Source organism: Crocodylus siamensis, chromosome 4 (genome assembly GCF_052110815.1).
Source record: "Crocodylus siamensis isolate JL-2025a chromosome 4, ASM5211081v1, whole genome shotgun sequence".
Classification (NCBI taxonomy): domain Eukaryota; kingdom Metazoa; phylum Chordata; order Crocodylia; family Crocodylidae; genus Crocodylus; species Crocodylus siamensis.
The window spans coordinates 183,211,837-183,230,650 of record NC_143398.1 but is presented as its reverse complement, the minus strand read 5'-3'; the positions used below and the strand labels follow the sequence as shown (position 1 = coordinate 183,230,650).

At 44.3% G+C, this 18,814-nt stretch overlaps 1 pseudogene; it reads left to right on the top strand.

Annotated features, from left to right (window-relative positions):
• LOC149867301 (aldehyde oxidase 2-like) overlaps positions 1 to 18,814 on the top strand; it is a 50,618-nt pseudogene that overhangs the window by 20,092 nt on the left and 11,712 nt on the right.

Sequence of the window (18,814 nt, the reverse complement as noted above, 5' to 3'; positions counted from 1 at the left end):
CAGCTAGGTAATCATCAAGCCTCCTCTTAAAGACCCCCAAGGTAGGAGCCAGCACCACTTCCCTTGGAAGTTGGTTCCAGATCCTAGCCGCCCTGACTGTGAAGTAGCGCCTCCTGATATCTAGTCTGAACCTATTCTCTAACAACTTATGGCCATTATTCCAGGACACGCTCAGGTACAACAAGGTATCTCCCATTACCCGCTGCCTCCTCTTAGTAAGTTTATAGATGGTAAGGAGAAACACTTACCAGAGGACAGTTTTGATCTATCAACCTCTGGGTTAAGGGCCCAGCATGCTTCTGCTACGCTGCTGTGCTGCTGCAAATTATGTTGATCACTTCTAATCAATAGCTGCTTCTGAAAAATGTCTCTAATTTTAGTGATTTTGAATTTAAAATGTTCTCAAATGTCTCCTTCACATCATAAAGTTGGATAAGTTCTACCTTAAAACATATTTTGCTTTGATTCTTTAATATCCTAAAAGCCTTTAAGCAGCAAAACAGAACTAGAAAAATACATACATTCAAACAATTGATCCCTCTGCTTCCTAGGAAAAAAAGATTCAGCACCCATTTGAACCCTTTTTCTCTTTGAAAAGCTTTATTTTGATATTCCTGGGAAAGCTTCTGCAGTGCAGCATCAGTCCTAGATCCCAAAATGCTGGAGAATTGATACGGGGCATCTCTGGTCTGTTTTGTTCTCAGGTTTGGATGAATTCTGAATCTGCAAAGCAAAGACATTTCATTTCTCTCGCCATGTTCTCTGACAACCTACACTTTTTCCAACAGATGGAAAACGACAGATTCCTTTAACCGATGACTTTCTTTCTGGATGTAAAAATGCAGACATTAAACCAAATGAGATTATAGTGTCGGTTCTCATCCCGTACTCTAAGAAGGTAAGGGCTCTAATTTACAACCTGGGCTGTTTTTAGCCTTGTGTGTTGTGCACAGTGTTACACTGCCTTAGAAATCGTGTCCATATGTACTGCAAAAACTTTAGTACCTAAGTTGCACCCACGTTTATGCTCTTTATGGGTCCTTCAGGCCCTGCAAATGCTGAGTCACACACTCCTTTTGAGGTCACCCATGTAGACAAGGACTCCTCCCATGAATGAGGGGTTGCAGGATCTTCCCCCTACATGGACAGGTAGTATTACCATTTTACAGGTAGTGTGCACAAAATTCCAGTGTGGAGGAGCAGGGTAGGGCCTGAAGGACTGGCTTCAAAGTCCATTGAAGGCACCGGTAGGACTCCATCAGTTTAAATGTGCTTTGAACCCAGGCCAGGGAGTTCAAAGAAACATGGCTTAGAACAGGGTTGTCCAACTACTAATCAGCTAGGGCCAAATGCTCTGCATATGCAGGGACCTCACCAAGGTAAGCTATGGGCCTCCCAGGCTACACACCATGCACTGGGCTGGAACTCACTGGTATATGGGTCTGCTTCCCCCCCTGCCAGTGTACCTCCCCCTCACTGCACCAAATGCCCACATGTGTGCCCCACTGCTGGACCATGCAGATACTCCCTGCCGCACTGCTGCACTGTGTAATGCATCCACATGGCTCACCCTCAGCTCCCCAGGCTGTACAGGTAGGCAGTGAAATCTGGAGGAGGGAGGGGGAGCCTTGAGACTCTATCTATTGTTGTAGCTGGAGTGATGGAGGGAGCAACATCTGGGTGGACATCAGGGGCTACAACTTAACCCCTTGCAGGCTGTATATGGGCTGTGGGCTTTCTGTTAGACAGGCCTGGCCTAGAGCAAAGCCTGAAACAATAGGAAGAAGATTTTCCAGTATTTTTTAAGCAACACACTGACAACTGTGAGCCTTGTCCCTCATTAAAAAACAGAGGTGGAGAAACAGAAGGATATTAAATGTAATTTGTATGTTAATAAAACATTTTGGTTGAGTCTTCAAAGGTCTAATTCCAAACCCACTAAAGTTGAAAAGAAAATTTCCACAAACTTCAGAGGGCTTTGGACCAGGTCCTACCTCTACTTGAGTCAAGAAATTTCATGCTGTAGCTCACTCAATGATTCAAATTATCCCTCTAGCTCTGTGAAATATGAAGCCTCTGCTTTTGTGGCTTTCCAGCTGCCACATGGCATCATGTTGTCCTGGTTAATTGGCCTTTCACTATCACTCCCATGCCTCTGCTTTCTGGAGCTAAGCTATTTTCTTCCACCTGTATTTTGCCCAATTGAGTCTCATTTTTATCAATGTCTGTCCACAGTTCTAAGCTGTCTGGGACTTTCTGTATTCACTTTTCTTTCCCATGGTACCCCATTCTTCATAGTACAGAAGTAAGGGTGCCCAAGTATTTCTAGTGAAGATGTAATGTCAGGCTCACATCCTTCAGCTGAAGGCCAGGTCCTGCCAGCCTCACCCAGTGATCAGTACCTCACTGTGTGGTGAAGTATTCACTAATCTCAGTGGGGATATACACAGAGTCAGATACTCATTGCTGTGAGTGAAGGTAGCAGAACTTGGTGCTACTGAGTTACAGGAAGGGCAAATGGTTGTATCAGCCAGGATAGCAGTATCAGGTGTCCCTCTGAAGTAAAAATGACTTGAAGTAAAAATTCAGGGACAGCTAAGAGTGCTGAGGTTGAAGAAGATCTAAGGAGGTGATTCTTCCCCTCTATGCAGCATTGGTTAGGCCACACCTGGAGTACTGTATCCAGTTTTGGGCACCATACTTCAGGAGGGGTGTCGATGGCCTGGAGAGAGTTCAGAGGAGGGCCACTCATCTGGTTAAAGGCCTACAGAAAAAACCCTATGTGGACCGATTGGGAGACCTGAACCTCTTCAGCCTCCACAAGAAGAGGCTGAGAGGTGATCTTGTGGCCACCTACAAACTCATCGGGAGGAGGGAAGCAGCAAGAAATAGGGGATACAATGTTTACCAGGGCAACTGTTGGGGTAACTAGAAATAATGGCCACAAACTGGAAGAGAGCAAATTCAGATTGGATATCAGGAAATAATTATTTGAAGTGAGGGTTGCCAAAACATGGAATAAATTTCCAAGGGAGGTGGTGCTGTCCCTTTCCTTGGAGATGTTTAAAAGGAGATTGGACAGACACCTGGCTGGGGTCATCAGACCTCAGTACTCATTCCTGCCCAGAGCATAGGGTTGGACTCGATGATCTAATAGGTCTCTTCCAACCCTAACATCTATGAAACTATGAAACTATAAGATGAGGAAGGGACTTTGCCAGTGCCAACATTGTAGGGTCTACCCAAGATTAAAAATAAAAAGTAAGGTGTCCTCATCTCCACCAAAGTAGCTGTGTATTGTTGCAGTTTGAGCATCTACAGCAGCATGCGGGGGGATCCTATACCTCTTTGGGGTCTGGATCACTCTTGCTGATATTCTGTGAAAAATCACAAGACTCCATAAATCAGTATTTGCTCTACAAGCTGTGGCTGATCATAGCAGCAGAAATGGAGATGAATGGAAGGAAAAGTACCAAACCTGTGTATATCGCTGGAAATTTCGCTGTGTAACTAAACTAATCACACTAATACAGAAAGAACCATTCCAATCTGAGAGCAGAGGAGAGTAGAGACATTGGTCCTCACACTGCTGGAGGACTCAAAAAATATCTCACACTTCATAGTTAAAGCAAGAGCCAGTAATAGTACCAAAAGTGTAAGGAACTTCATTAGACTTATCACAGGAAAATGGATCCATGGCTGTTTCTTGGAGTCTAACTCTGTCCCCTGTCCTCATGTTGAATAGTCTCCTAGTCCTTGATCATTTTTATTGAAATCACCATATAGGGCACCACTGGGTGTGAGCAAAAGGATCCAGATATCTGCAAGAGAGCGTAGAGTGAGGTTGTTTTCTTGTGGGTAGAAACATAACTGCTATTTGAATAGCTTGTATTTTCACTGTTTCTTATAGCAGTTGTCTTCTGCTGGGGGGTTTTTCAGTTACTTGCAGCTGGACTGAATGTTACTGAGGGGACATGAAGATGATCTAAGAATATGGTGAAAATAATCTTCCACCTCTAAAAGTACTCAGTGTTAGCCATAATTTCATGAGGATGTGAGAAACTGAGAGATGGGTCTTAGTCCCATCATACACTGATCACAAACCTTGGCTTGAGATTTCAGAAATTCTGAGGTTGTTTGGATGTGGAGTTTTGGTCTGAAGCTGTCCCTGAGTCTGGAGGGGACATGGTTCTAACCCATGCTTCCAAGGTCTGGGCATCAGGAGTGACTGGATTATACAACTGCTCTGGTGCTACGGTGTGAAATATAGAAATCTGGCTGTTAAAAACAATCCATCAGGGAATTAGGTCCTTTGGCACAGCACTGCAAACTGCTCCAGTGCTGAAAGCCACTTCCATAAATATTAATACATCAGCAGTATTGTAAGTGACTTAGGCCAATGTTGATTGCCTAGCACTTCTGGACAGGCGAGGAGAGGGAGGGCATGGGGCAGGGGGCTTCTAACAATGCATTATACCAGTAGGGAAAGCTGTGATTTGGCAGGTCAGTCTGTAAGTAAGTAGGTGAACCTCAGATACATCTTCTGGGGCATGTCAACCCTTCCGTAGTTAGTGTGTCAAAGAAATACAGTCCCCATACTGGTTTAGCAACTTCTTTCTGTTTCTTTGGGCCAGGTGAGACTAATGAAGACCCAACAGCAGTGGGTTATTTTCCTTTTAAGAGGATCCATATCTGATGATGATGAAATTTCTTTCTTTAATTCTCTTTTGCTCAGAATAATTTTGTGTCAGCCTTCCGACAGGCAGCGCACCGGAAGAACTCTTTGTTGATTGTGAATTCTGCAATGAGAGTGCTTTTCAAACCAGGCACAAATGTCATTATGGACCTGAACATTCTTTATGGAGGCATTGGCTCTACCACAGTCAGTGCAAGAAAATCCTGCCAGAAGCTAATTGGGAGGTATTGGCTAAGTACAACTCTGACATACAATACTGTAGGCTCTGTAAAGCCCAGACTCTGCCAGATATCCAGATCTGGCACAGTGGAGATCCAGACACAGAACTCAGCTTTGTACAGTTCTCGCACAACCTCCACTGGGGCAATGATTCACAACTGGCTAGCCCTCTCCAGAAAGTGAGCACCAATGACAATGTAGTGGGAGTATCGAAGGTGCCCAGGAATGCATTAATACAGCCTAGCGCCTGTCACTCTCTTCCAGGGGTCTTCTATGGAGCCCCAACCATAAGATAGCATTCTCCTTTCCTGGTGGATCATCCAAGCAGGACACCGGTAAAAGCACTGTTTGATTTTTCCATTAATGAAAGATCATCTGTGCTGGCCAGATTTCATTCGGATACATGTTAGAATGAAAATTTCAATGTCTTCAATACTAACAGGTTAATTGTTGCAGTCTTTACAGGCACATAGTTTCCACTATATACAAAAGGACAGCAAGATCAGGTCCATGAGTTATACTTTGTTTCTTAGCATACCTGCACATACAGTGATGTTAGCTGCAGGTTAGTGTAAATATGTATGCATGCGTGTCTGTCTGTCTCCCAGGCAATGGAATGAGCAGATGCTGGGTGAAGCTTGCAGATGGGTGTTTGGCGAAATTTTTCTCTCCCCCTCAGCTCCAGGTGGGAAGGTGGAATACAGAAGAACTCTGCTTGTCAGCTTCCTTTTCAAATTCTACCTGCAAGTGTTGCATGGTTTAAAGATGATGGTAAGTGATTTTCCTAAGCAGATGGGTAAACTGTCTCCTGTGCATGTGATAGGGCTAGTAAGCTGTTGTGGCCATGATGGCCCAGGGAATCTGTGAGATGCAAGATTGATATTGTCTTGTATTGGACCAACTATATGGGTGGTAGAGATGTTAGACAAGTTTCAGACACAAAGCAATGACAGCTTAAGCTAGATACCAGATAAAACAATGAATTTTGTTTAACTCCAATATATATGTGAAAACAGTCACTTAAAGAAGTAGAAGTACTATAAAAATATAGAACAAAGAGAAGTTATCAGAAGAAGTGGGAAAACAAATGAAGAAGCAAAGTTTCTTTGGTAATATCTTCATTGGACTTGGGAAAGGTGTTAAACAAGCTTTCAGGCACAAAAGCTGGGCTCTGAGGAAGTGCATTTTGTGCCTGAAAGCTTCTCTAACTTCTCTCCCAACTATACAGCTGATCTGTTACAATATATTATCAAAGAAAACTTGCATCTTGTGTATTCCTAGACTATCACAACTACAACATTCCAGCCACACTGAAACAAATAAAGGACAGGAGAAATAGATAATCTAGAGGAGGAGGATTGTTGTTAGCTGTGGAGTCCAGAGAGTTAAACAGATATAGCCAGAAGACTGTACTGTAATAAAAGCATTGAGCCCTAAAACTCTTGTGCACACAAGTTGCTTTTTTGCCATTTAAGTGCTTTATTGCCAGGACTTAACAAAAGTGCATGGCTTTACAGTATTTCAAAAATGGGTACAGCACTTTAAATTAACCCTTGTTAAATGAGGTATTAAATTTGAAGCACTGTATTTTACAGCACTTTAACAACCTACAGCACTTTAAATAACTTCTGTATGCTGGTCAAATTTCTGACCAATGGAGAAACCCCAGGAGGCTGCGGCGTACCCCCTGCCTCCTAGCTTGGAACATGCAAGGAGGATCAGAGGTCCCTTCATCAAACACTACACTTCTGTCATGTTTAAGAGCACTGTAACTTTATAGTGATATAAAAAATGCTCTAAATTACAGCACTGTAAAACTTGCATGGAGCACTTCTGCTTGCTTCTCATGTATTTCCTGGACTATTGTAACTACAATGCTCCAACCCTACTATTGATTTTTTTCCTGTCAGTACACTGAGTCATTGACAGTCCCTGCCCCCCCCCAACAAATCTCTCCTAACCCCATTAAAAAACATGAAATTAATACAATCTAGAGGCAAAATAGTTGACATAAAAACTGTACCACAAGGAAAAACATGACTGTGAACATGGAGAAATGAGAGGCTCTGTGAAGTCCACTAAGTGCTTTATATGGAGTGCACTCAGGTTCTGTGGTAATAAACAGCAATGTAAAACCCTAGACAAATGGACAGCTTTCCTTAATTCTAGAAAGCGTAAGAATAATATGGTAAAATGGTCTGATACTGCCAGCTGGGGGGCCTCACATAGGCATGTCAGACCCCTAAGAGATTGTTCAGAGAAACACCCAGAGCAATGATGCAGCAGGTGTTCAAGCATCCAAAGCTTAGAAGATAAACCAAACTGTGGACCCATAAGATTTAATTCCAACCTTAAATGCACCCAACATTCGTTCCTTTCATTAATGCATGTGTCAATGTGCCCAATGTAATACAAACAAGAAAAATGGAATTACTACTTAGAACTTTGGTTTTTCAATTAATGCCCAAGCCACAAAATCTGGGCAGCATGAGTTTAAGGGCATGCTTTTCTGATGGCTGAATGATTTCAGAATGTATTAGAGAATGAGGCATTCTGTGGTTAGTGTTGTGGCTCTAGAATGTCATATTCTTCTTAAATAGGATGTAGACCCAAGGCAGCCTCCACAAGATCCAGTGGGACGTCCTATCATGCACCAGTCTGGAGTTAAGCATGCCACAGGTGAAGCTATCTACTGTGATGACATTCATCATCAGGATGGGGAGCTATTTTTGGCTGTGGTCACAAGTTCAAGAGTCCATGCAAAAATTTTGTAAGTAGATTTAAGGTGTAAGGAAAGAGTTATAGTAATAGGTCATTTACACTCAGATTTTCCTAATTCTTTCCTAACAATATGTATATTGTAGTCTGACTATTGTGGGTCAACAATGCACAAATTCAGAAAAATATATTTTAATCCTCACCATTTCTACTATACATTATGTAAACATTTGGATGCTTGTCTTGCTGGGGTGATTTGACCCCAGCTGACTTCCTGCCCCTTTGGCAGGGGGCTGGACCCAATGATCTCGCAAGGTTCCATCCAACCCTAATGTCTATGAAATCTATGAAAACAAATGCATAGGATCTGTTCTGCTACTGTTGCTTGGGCTAGCTTACATTATGAGATAAGGATTTCTTTCATGTGAGGTGCTGGCAGATGAGAGGACAGTATCTTTCCTAAATGAATAGAGCTCTTAACACAATAGGGGAAGAGAGAAAATATAACTTGGCATTCTGAGCATTTAGAAATGTTTGTGTACTGGGACTAAAATTTTAAGAGCTACTTTACTTCAGTTCCTGGCTTTTTTTCCTTCTCCTGACCTGTCCCCATTACCCTCTTTAAAACACATCATAAAATCAGTTGATTATTTTTTCACTACTCACTTCCACAGCATTGTAAAGTGAAAATATGAAAAGGCTGTGTTTCTTTTTCCTGAAATTTGTAGAACTGTTTATATTTGCAGTATTTCTCCTATAACTAGCCCCTGTGCCACTGTCACTCATATTCTTCTTCCTAGATCAATTGATGCATCAGAAGCCCTCAAAGTGCCAGGAGTGGTTGATGTGGTAACAGCTAGTGATGTTCCAGGGAAAAATGGCACTAAAGATAAGGAAGCATATGCAGAAAACAAGATACTTATTGCTTCCAGCCTTGAATTCTGTTTTGTTATAAAGAAGGAAGCTTTATTTACTTCTCAAGCCAAGACCATATATGTCTTTTTGTGCTCAAAATATTAACAGCAAAGATGATGCACAGCAGCAGCACACTACATCTCATGAAACTTAGTGTTCACTAAGCCAAGTTCTTAAAGGAGGATAATATTAGCAGAACTGCCTGGACATAACTCTCTTTCCCCAAAGACACTCTCACTGTGAAGTTATACAGTATAATCAGTCCAATGTGCTCACCAGGTTCTGTGTGTTTGCTATGTTGCAGGTGATTTATGTGGGTCAGATCATCTGTGCTGTGGTTGCAGAGTCAGATATTCAGGCAAAGAGAGGGGCTAAAAAAGTGAAAATACAGTATAAAGAACTGGAGCCAATTTTGACCATTGAGCTAAAAATCCATCCTCTTTGCCTTATCTCGTGAAGACCTTGAACCCTTTCATTTATTTTTCCAGGTGTGCAGGACTCTTCCAGGTGTTTTTCACTTGGCATAAGTTATTATTTTGTTTCTTAAGATTCTGACCACACAGTGTATAAATCCCTTTCACAATGTGTTATTTTGGTGAGTATGAAAATCTTTGTTTAGATGGTACCTGTCCATCCCTTTATACATCAGGGCTGGAATACACAGAAAAAGAGTATATCAAAAAGTGTGCAATGAACACTTCAGTCCCTCTGTGGGCTAACTTTTTAAGTGTTGTAAATCAGTATAGCTCCCTGTAGGTCAAGATATCAGTGGGATTACACTAGTTGAAAATTTGGGACCATGCATCCTGTATCTATGTTCTTCCAAGGTTCTGTTTCCATTGGCTATCAGAATCTGTCAGTATCCACCTCTGAAATATTTCAGTCATTTGAATGCTCTGTGCTGTCCTTTCACAGCATCTGATTAAGTGACTTCAACTTCACACAAAAAAAATGTGCTTAAGATATTTTTATCTGACTTCAGATGAACATGGTTAATTACCTCTCTTTGCTCATGGACTAAATCGTTCCAATGTCTGGGGGTCTGTAGACAAAAACTTTCTCCCAAAGCAACTTCTTAAGTGCCTATTATTTTCTGCTCATCTGCTTAAATCTGTTGAATTATTGGGGAGTATATACTAGGCATATAACTTCCTGCCCCAGATGTGTGTCTGTTTGCCAGGTCAGGTATCTTTCTTGATCCATTTATAACCACTGAAAAAATACATCCTTACAGCCCAAAAGATTATTAATCACATGTCAGAGAGATACAGTCTCTTATTTCTAATCAAATACTGTTTGGAAAGAAGACTGCTTTACCCCACTAACACCTTTCGCATTTTAGAGGTAGACCATCGTTTTTTTGTTGGCTGATGGGGTCACATAGGCACCCAGCTATTTGGCAGGCTACTCTGTATAGCAGGGGCGAGCGATTATTTTGGGTGGAGGTTTGCTTACCCAATTTTGGCAAGCTGTCAAGGGCCACATGGGTAGCCCTGCCCCTTGACAGGTGCCCTGCCCCCTGGTCACCATCTTGAGACTAATGTAACAATGTCTTGGGACCAATGTCTCAAGGTCAGCACTGGTGGGGCCCAGAGCAGGGCACAGGCTGGCAGGGGTCTGTGGAGCCGGGCTGGGTTGCACTAGCAGGGAGAGGGGGGAGCCCCTGCCAGCCGGGATCCCTGTACTCCTGCTGCCCTGCTCTGGGCCCCACCGGCACTGGCCTCAGGACGCTGGTGTGGGTCCTGTGCACCCGCTCACTCCCAGTGCCCCCCAGCACCATGGTACAGGTGGGGGGCAGTGTGCAGCCCCAACCCCCTGCTCCCTGGCAGGGAACGAGTTGGTGCTCAGTGTGGGGGAAAAGCGGCCCCTCCCCTGCCCTGTGGTCAGCACTCCCTGCTGCACCTACACGGGACTGCCCTAAGCAGGCACAGGCAGCCCCACATGGGCTGCGAGCAGCTGCAGTGCAGGGCCACCACTGCCTCCAGGCTGCCCAGAACACGAGCTCTGTTTGGGCAGCAACAGCAAGCACTGCCTGGCGCAGCAAGTGGCGGGGCTGCAGCTGCTGCCATCATGCTGCAGCCCCAGTGGACAAGCCCAGAGCCAGCGCAGGGCCTAGGCTGGCAGCAGGGGTGGGTTACAAGCTGGTGCTGAGTGCGGGAAAAGTGGCCTCTTGCCCACCCCGTACCAGTGCCCCACGCTGCAGCTGCTCACAGCCCATGTGGGGCTGCCTGTGCCTGCTCCGGACAGCCCCACGTAGGCTGTGAGTGGCTGCAGCAGGGAGTGCCGGCCATGTGGCGGGGGAGGGACCACTTTTCCCCAGGCTCCTTCCCTGCCCACAGTCCTCACCTGCCCTCCCTGCCCTTTTACCTGAGTTTCCAGCACCAGTGCAGCCACATCATCCCAGGCCAGAAGCCCCTGCTGGGACTTCCAACTGGGAGGGCAAGGCTGGGTGGGCCCTGCTGTTACGGGAGCTGGCTGGGCTTCCCCTGGGTCCTGCTGGCCATGGTTCCTTTCATTTTTGACAGGAACAAAAGGCAGATGAATATTAATTTTCTAAACTTTTTAGGGGCCCCGTGGGCCAGATAGAATGGCCTTGTGGGCCGGATTCGGCCCGTGGGCTGCATTTTGCCAACCCCTGCTGTATAGCCATCACCAATCTGAATTCTTTGGGCACAAACAAAAAGGACAATTTTAGCCTGATCTGGCCACAGAAACTGGTTTATAGCTGTGACCAAACACAAGTGCATAGCTACAGACTGCTTAAAAGATGGCAGATGGGGTGAAAATCTGACCCCTTATTGCATGAGGAGTCAGATGAAGATGTTTTAAAACAGAGTATGTTCTGTAATGTCTGTCTGCACTGCCTGCCAGCCTATCACTGTTTTCAGAATGGGAGGGGGAAAAGGGAGCAGAGAGAATTCAGTCTGAAGCTTTTTTAGCCCCTCCGGGAGGGTGGAGCAGGGGGCTCCAATTCACCTGCCCCACCCTCCAGCGTGGGTTGCAGAGCCCCAAGAATGAGCTCCCCTCCCGTTCTGAAAACAGTGCTCCTGGTAGAGAGCTGGGGCTGTAGCTAGGAGAAATGGTCTGAAGGTTTGCAATTAGCACTGGAACCAAGAGTGAACTTCTGTTTAGACTGGGGGATCCTTGTAACTCAGAACACTTTCTGCAAAGCATTCTCTGCTATAGCTGGCAGCTGCACTTCTGTCTGTGATTAGGCATTGTCCTTCTTAAGAGTGAACATAACTGTCTGGCAAATAACACATAATGATTACCATATTACTCAACCCCAGCCATTACTATAAGAATACATGCATATCAAAATGATGTACTTCAAGCACATTACTGTCTTTAGTATTGCAGTCGACTTATATGGGCTTTTTTCCTTGCTGCAGGATGCAGTAAAGCACAATTCATACTTTGGATCAGAGAAGAAAGTAGAACAAGGAAACATTGAGGAAGGATTTAAGTCAGTTGATGAAATCATTGAAGGTAAATTGCTGCATGGACTGGGTGGAAAAGAAACCTATGCTTTTCTTTTTCTTTATCTTACTTCTGATGTATTTAAAGAACCGTTGTTTTTTGTCTTTTATGTCTTTCGTTAGTTGTAAGGTTTTATCCCCACGAGTTCCAGTTACTTCTGCAGTCTGAGCATCCATCCAGCAGAGACTAGTTTATGCAGACACACTAGTTAATTCATTCCAATACAAGCTATATTTAGAAGCATCCTGCTAGAATATGTGACCAAGTATTCAAGCATGCAGAATAGGGAAGGCTGTTCTGAAATGAAACAAAGAACATGGGTTACATGCTGAGACAGTTCATATAATATGCTTGTGTGTCTAGCTGCTTGTCTTGTCACTGGGCACATTTACATGTACAAATAATATCCACAAATAAATTTCAGAGCTTATTGCTCCAGAGTTTTTTGCTCCCAGAAGTGCAGTTAGAACATATGCCCTGGAGCGCCACACATGGAGAGTGGTGGTGGACGGGTCATTTTCGACCGGGAGGAATGTGGGCAGTGGGGTTCTGCAGGGCTCGGTCCTCGGGCCCGCACTGTTCTCAACATCTTCATCAGTGACTTGGACGAGGGAGTAAAAAGTGTAAAGTAAAAAGTACTTGTTGTTCCAAGAGGAGAGGATAAGGAAATGGATGTGCATGTGTCCCCCTCTATGCGGCACTGGTCAGGCCGCAGCTGGAGTACTGCATCCAGTTCTGGGCGCTGCCCTTCAGGAGGGATGTGGACAATATAGAGAGGGTCCAGAGGGGGGCCACTCGCATGATCAGGGGGCTGCAGGACAGGCCCTACGAGGAGAGGCTACGGGACCTGAACCTGTTCAGCCTCCACAAGAAGAGGATATAGTGGCCTGTTACAAACTAATCAGAGGGGACCAGCAGGCACTGGGGGAGTCCCTGTTCCCCAAGCACTATCGGGGTGACTAGAAATAATGGTCACAAGCTGGCAGAGGGTAGATTCAGATTAGGCATCAGGAAGCGCTACTGCACTGTCAGAGCAGCTAGGATCTGGAACCAACTTCCATGAGAAGTGGTGCAGGCTCCTACCCTGGGGGTCTTTAAGAGGAGGCTAGATGAACACCTTGCTGGGGTCGTTTGACCCCAGTACTTTTTCCTGCCATGACAGGGGATGCCATGACATCGGACTTGATGATCTGCTCAGGTCCCTTCCGACCCTACCAACTATGAAACTATGAAACTACATCTCACTTACCCAGCCTCTGTATGTTCCTCCAAATCCTGCATCTTACTCCTTGCTTCCTTCACCTGCTTTGTAACTTCCTTAAATCTACCTTGTAATCTCCTTGTTTGCCATGTGACTTCTCTCTCTCTCCTCAAATGCCTTCTCAAAACTCACCTCTTCCAGTAGCCCCTCCTTTGGCTTTCTAATCATTACATAAGAAGCAGGGGGTAATATATTTGGTAATATATTTTATTGAATGTACTATTAGGAAAAACAGGTGTTAGGCAAGCATTTGTGTATACCAAGCATATCCAATTCATTTGGCCCTGTATCACAGCTCCACACCCTGGGGCTTCTCATGGGTTGGATGATCCACCTCCTGAGGCAGGATGTCAGCTTGTCAGTGTAGCTGCCAGAGCTGCTGTGTTGGCACCGCTCTGGAGTCCAGAGAATAAATTCTGCTGCTGCTGCTAACCCTGTCACTGGATTTAGTCACCAACAGCAACCAAAGACCCCAAATTTGGCGGCAGGAAAGGGTGTGGAGGAGTGGGAAGTGGCAGTGTTCCCTCCCTGGGATAGAGAAGGGCACAATTTAAACATTTGAGGGCTGCCAGTTAGACAGCCCTTGTGTACCCAGTGCCCTTCCTCAGGGCATTTTGCATCAGGGCATTCTCTGTCCAAGACCTTGTCTAACATATCTCCCAGCTATATAGTTGGTCCAGTAAGAGAGATTACCAAATAAGCCTCACTTTTCCCATATTCCCTAAGCTATCATGGCTACACTGCAGCCATGATGTGAGTATGGCTGACAGGCTTGGATCCCTTGATTCCAAGTTTTTTAGGGCTATGTAAATGTTTGGCACAAAGTAAATAATTGATATAGTTTCATTTGCCTCCTTTTCCAGGTTGGGGAGCTGAATATTTATGAAGGAATTAGTGTATCTCCTTTCAAAGAGGAGTCTGATGCAGCAAACCTGAAGTGATGCTGGAAAGAATGTTTGGCAAAGTCTGAATACTACAGCAGGAAAACATCAGTGGAAGAATTTAACAAGCAAAATTATTGGAAGAAGAAGGGGATTGCCATTATTCCCATGAAATTCTCAGTTGGATATAATACAACATATTACTACCAGGTAAACTCAAGGAATGTGGCCATAAAGGTCCCAGACCTCCACCACTCCCAAATAAGAGATCCCTCAAGAGCTTAAAGGAGGAAAGGGTTGAAGAAGGGAAGAGAGGGAGACATCTACGCAGTGACACTTTCAGAATGAATGCCAGCCTGTCCCCTCTGTATGTACTAACATAATCCCTAGGTTAAGCTACCCTCCCTTGGCCTAGAAAAGAACACCAGGTTCCTGATTCTTTACAGGCTACTGATTTCCACCAAAGAATTGTGTAATTTACTGGCAACAACAAGAAATCATGTCCTCCTCTACCAGCTAGTCCTTGTAGGCAAAAGACAGGGCAGGATGCTACCTTAGAGACTAACTGGTGCAGAGAGGCATGAGCTTTCATATGCAGCAGCCTATCAGACTGCAGCCTCAATCCTAGGGTTTAGCCTGTCAGCACAGCTGTTTACTGTGGCCTTCCACCTCATAGCTGGTCACCCAGACTGGTCATGATTGACTGGAAGCCTCCAGTAAAGCCTAACTCTCTGTCCACTCTGTGTCACCAGAGGGGCCAGCCAGGGTTAACTGACCTTCCATTGCTTCCATATAAATCCCTGAACTAGAACAGAAAGTGTCTGGACAGCAGGGCTCAACCTGACCTAAGATTAGTTTGCTCATCCCTCTGGCTTGCTCCTCAGCAACAAGCCTGCTTGACCTCCTGTTTTCTTGATCCAGCTTGCTCCTGGGCCTTTCTCTTTCTTTGATTTCCTGGATTCTTGACTTGGGTTGCTCTTAGACCCCACTCCTGGATCGATCTATTGCCTTCCTGGCCCAGTTTGACCTCATTTTCTGTTCATCCACCCTGATCCTGCTTGGCACCTTGATCCCTGAGTGGCTCCAGACCTGACCACCCATGTCCCCATGTAATACAACCTATTTCATCAGAAGTAGATTGTTGCTAGCATCTGACAAAGGAAGCTGTCACCTATGAAAGCTCATGCCTCTTTGAACCAGTTAATCTCTACAGTGCCACCCTACCCTACCTTCTGCCTGACTAACTAACTAGAAATGTCACAGCCAGAAGCTAGATAACAAGTCCTTCACCCAATCTCACAAGAAAAAAGAAATTTGTATAAATAGCTTGTTCAAATTCTTGCAGAATCCTTATTAACTACAAGCAGCCTAACTAAACATCCTTCACCCAAAATCGGTAACCACAAGAAGCTTAATCATATTAGATCGCTGGAGCACTCCCTCTTCCTCTTTTAACCACATGCTGATTGCTCTACCCTTGAGAAATAAGTTTGGGTCCTTTCTGGTGCTTTCTCCCATTTAAAGGCAGCTACTACATTAGCATCAAGCTTAATGGGCTAAGAAGAATCAACAAGTTTCTGCTATTTTTTTCTTTAGGCTGCAGCTCTGGTGCATATTTATACAGATGGGTCAGTACTAGTGACACATGGTGGAATTGGATTGGGGCAAGGAATTCACACCAAGATATTACAGGTAGGACAAGAATTAACCTTATGAATATACACAGAGATACAGCAGAAAGGTATTGGTGCCATGGCATCAGACCCTATAAGCAAACTCTGGAGACAGCCACAAAATAATCTGATGGAAAAAAGAAAATGCTGTGAGAAGAATTCCTTTCATGTAAGTAATTTCTGTAACATCAGTCCTGTAATTCTGTGTTTCCGATGTAGTTATAAACAATACGCATATGAAACCACTAAGTTTATAGCAAAAAAGTAATTTTGGGACTGACGTGGAGTACTGGAAAAGAGAATTGTCAGAATGCAGTGAGGCATTGGTGAGACATTGGAAGCTGAAACAACCATTCTGATGGTTTGGTCAGGCAGAAAGAAATGTGAGATTTTAAGCCCCACAAAAAAAAAAATCTTTGGATTTAAAATCTGTCCCAAAATACTCTACAAGCAACAAAAGCCAAGTTAAAGAGAAGCGTTCCTCCAAGTAAAGTTATAGTGCCAAAGTCTCTGTCTCCCTCTATTCATTGTTTTCTTCTAGAAAAATACAAGCAATGAAAAGTAAGTGAAAATTTTCTTTTATTTTACATAACTGTTTCCATAAATAGGCACCCACTTTGCTTGCCAGGCATAAATTATCCAAATTCAGTGGCATTAAATCTAGCTTAAAAGCAGCAAGAAAGCAGTCAGGTTCTCTGGCTTCTCCTTCATGATGGTTTTCATTATATGCAAGTATGCAAAAAGGTCATTTTTATAAGAGCAGACACCAACCAGGATGATCAATTATTGATAAACACTCCTTTCATGATGGGAATCCCTGTATACAGGGGGTGGCTGAACAAGGTTTCAGCATATAACATAGTCAATGTAATATTAGAATTCCCATCAAGTTTGGTCTTGTGTATATATGTTATGATAATGCTCTTTTTATTTATTAATTTTTATGACCTAAATCTCTGTCAGAGACAGAGAGAGGTTCTGTCTCTGTCAGGGACCACATATTGTTGTGTTTTACTTTCCTTTCAGATTGCCAGCCTTGAATTGAAGGTGCCATTATCATACATATATCTTTGTGAAACAAGTACAGCAACTGTGCCTAATGGGCAAGCCACAGGAGGATCAGTTAGCTCAGAAACCAATGGAAAAGCAGTTCAGGTTATATTTATTATGAATTATTTTTATTACTATTATTTCTTTAAATAGCTAACATTGCTATGAGCATTTGCACCTCAATCATTGTTATTTTTACCTATTTCTGAGAGAGCAGGTCAGTACCTTCACCTCAAACTCTCTTTTGCTGGTTTGTGTATAGTGTGAGGCAGGACAAATCACTGAACACCTGCTCACCAGTTTTTCTGTATCAGAACTAAAGATATATCTTTGAGTTATCAAGAGGAATTTATTGGTCTTGGTATCATTGTGAGTAATTAAACACAAGCTGATGTCAAACATTTTCTGTGCATCTTGTGACATGTTTACAGTCAAAATGAAACACCTGTCTCTTCTGATGTACTTTAGGCCTGATTCTGCTCTCACATGACTGTAAACGAGACATGCATTATACATTAAATTCAGCGTAAAAGCAACAAAAGAGCAGAGCCAGGTTTTGTTGGTTTCCGTTATGCACAGGGGTACAAATAGGTCAGTTACATACACCATGGCAGATGCCACTACTGGTCCCTGGTAAGCGCTGCCTTTGTGCTGTCCAGCTGGAAGGCAAGAAAGGTGAGATTAGATGTTCAGGGGCAGGAGCAGAAAGATCATCGTCAGAATGAATCTCTCTCACAGATCAGAGCTCACTGTTGCTGGATTCATCCCTTTGGCTCTATTCATCGTTCTCTATTTGTCCCCTCCCCAGGATGCTTGTCAGATTCTGCGCAAGCGCCTGGAACCCATCATTCAGAAGAATCCTGAAGGCAAATGGGAGGACTGAGTTAGTGCTGCTTGTTTATCTTCCTACAGGCCTGATAACTCCATGGATGAACCAGTGGTATTTAGCCCCAGCCCACAAAGGGAGCTATGTGAAAATGCAGTGCCCCGGGGCAGCTCAGGGAGGTGTTGTGCCTCAGGGGCTTTGCAGGCTGCTCTCCCAGCATGACTGGCCAGGTCCTGAAACTGTCTTTGTGTGAGGTGTCCTTATGCCATTTCTTACATACCCAGTATGGGTCCAAGGCTAGCCAGGTTCTCTATTGGATGGGGATAGGTGCTGGAGTGTTATCTGACTCCAGCAACACAGATGCATCAGCTGTGCAGTATTCATCATCAAAAGTACCTTGTGGAGCAGTAGACTGTACATTATTGGAAAAGAAATGGTAATATCTGAGACAGACTTTCTGCATAGGCATAACCCTGTGAAAATTGTGCTGTTTCAGGCAGCAAAAATAAAACATTCATTAATGGACATATTGTTATATAGTAATGATTCCCAAAGGCTCCAGAGCTGTTATATCCACATGGAGCAACAGCACTTTGAACCTGCCTGTAGGGATTTCACAGACATCAGGGCTGGAAGGGACCTCGGGAGATCATCGAGTCCAGCCCCCTGCCCAAAGGGCAGGAAGTCAGCTGGGGTCATAGGATCCCAGCAAGATAAGCATCCAATTTACTCTTGAAGGTGTTCAATGTAGGCACTTGAACCACCTCCGCTGGCAGACTGCTCCAGCCCTTGGGGGCTCGGACAGTAAAGAAATTCTTCCTTATGTCCAGCCTGAAACGGTCTTGCAGGAGTTTGTGACCGTTCGACCTCGTCATCCCTTGGGGCGCTCTGGTGAAGAGACGTTCCCCCAGATCCTGGTGGTCACTCCGATAAACTTATAGGTGGCCATCAGATCACCCCTGAGCCTACGCTTTTCCAGGCTAAAGAGTCCCATGGCTCTCAGCCTGTCATCATAAGATCTGTTTTCCTGACCTCTGATTATGCGCGTGGCTCTCCTCTGGACTCTCTCAAGCTTCTCCACATCCTTTTTGAATT